The sequence below is a fragment of the Echinops telfairi genome, unplaced genomic scaffold, assembly GCF_000313985.2.
Source record: "Echinops telfairi isolate 266 unplaced genomic scaffold, ASM31398v2 ScPeMD7_7468;HRSCAF=8506_0, whole genome shotgun sequence".
Taxonomy (NCBI): Eukaryota; Metazoa; Chordata; class Mammalia; order Afrosoricida; family Tenrecidae; genus Echinops; species Echinops telfairi.
In genome coordinates, this window is record NW_022111369.1 from 68391883 (window position 1) to 68393857 (window position 1975).

The window sequence follows — 1975 nt, forward strand, 5'->3', positions numbered from 1 at the left end:
CTCAAATAGAAAGTAAATGTCTAGGAAAGAAAGAAGGCAACGCATGTACAAATATGCTTGATACAATTGATGGATGGATTTTAATAAGAGCTGTAAGAGCCCCAATAAAAATGATCTTTTAATATATATATTTTTGCTTTTGCTTTAATAGCTGCTATCCCTACTGAATGCTTTGTGAGTATGCAGAGAATCATCACCCATCTCAAACCACAAAGATCTACCTTTGCCTGGGGCTCAATTAGGAGGAACTTTGCATAACATCTATATGAGGTGGCAAAATTGTTCTAATGTCAGGTTGTAGCAATCTTTCCTCTAATTACAGTGGAAAAGAAGACAATCTCACATAACACTTGGCACTGGTACACAAGAATTAGCTGTTGCTCTGGTGTCAGATCCTAAACCTTGATAAAATGGCTTTGACTATGTTGTGGTTATCTTCTTTATTGTGATTAGTCATTGTAGCATTTCTGCCTTCCAAAAGGGCGCAGATGTGAGGAACTCACCTATGAAGGATTCATGCTAAAAACAACGTACCAAAAAAACCAAAAAAACAATGTACATACCTGCCAGTACAAGACGGCTGAACAGCAATAAACTGTGGAGAGGTTTTAAAGGGACACATACACTGAAGCGCTGTATAAAGACTAAAGGATGCTTTGGGATTTGAATTTATGAGCAGGGAAAGATCTTTGTGAGACACTTGTGAAGTGCAGAAAAAGTAAACTATACTTTGTCAGGTAGGAAGCGTGTGATTGCAGTCAACAGAGCATCAAATTAAATGTCAATTAAAGAATGAGATATTTATTATTATTACTACTAGGCTTACAAGGAAGTGCAGAGGAAGGGCAGGCATCGGGGTTTATTGACCAGACATGTGATCAAGAAACCAGGCTCTTTTTCCTTATTTGCACTGTCACCCAAGCTATCAGGACAATTGGGCAGGATCATGATGGGTTTGAATCAACGCCATGGCAGTAAGTTTGAGACTCTGCATTCTTTATTCTTAGGAAAATCAGAGGGAGCTTACTCTAACTTTCTTGAAAAAACAAAGAACTTTTCCAGTAATTATCTTCACATTCTTTCCTTCATTAAAATTGCATCACATCACCAGCTCTAAGCTGATAATTGGCGAAGAGAATGTGATTATCTTTAGACCAGTCAGGCTCACCAATTGAATGAAGGTGAATTTCCTAAATCAGTATGCTGCCATTCAGTGGTGAATACGGTGGAATTTGTTTTGAGATTCAAACATAGTTTTTAAAACCCATCTTTTCTCTTTCTTCCTTCATTTCTTTTTTAATGTTCTTTTTCTTTAATTTCTATGTAGAAAATGAATACTGTAACATTTTAGAATTTGGGGCATGAAATTACATTTCTTTCAATTGTTCTACCTTTTGTTTTCTCTATGTAGTATTACTCTGTAAATAAAAATGCATTGCTTTTGTCTTTTTAGCGTTTTTAGCATGGAAAAATTTAAGTAGATTTTAAAATAGAGGGAATAATATAATGGTGTATCCATTATTCAGGTTCAGCAATTAGGAACTTAGAGCAAATCTCATTTCATGAATTATTTTGTAATACAAGAAAGTTATGATCTAGTACCCTGATAATATTGTTGCTTATACAAGGGATCAATATAAGTAAAAAATCAATACCAGTAAGCCCTCCCCAACAAAACAAAATAAAACAAAACAAAACACACACACACACAAATAAACTCAGACTTCAAGTCTATTCTGAGGTGAGAATCAATACAAGTAAACTAAGAAACAAAAAAGTTCACTGCCATTGAGTTGATTCCGACTCAAAGTGAGCCTACAGGACAGAGTAGAACTGCCCCTGTGGGTTTCCAAGATGTAGAATAGCCCAAAATTACTCTTGTCAGGTGCTCACATTTACTCACAAATTGCGCTTGTTATATTTATATGAAAGTTTGATTTTTCTCAGTTTCTGATCCCATGTATCTCTTATTTAT

General features: G+C 35.2%; 1 pseudogene; it reads right to left on the bottom strand.

Annotated features, from left to right (window-relative positions):
- LOC101639862 overlaps positions 1 to 1975 on the bottom strand; it is a 7130-nt pseudogene that overhangs the window by 3749 nt on the left and 1406 nt on the right.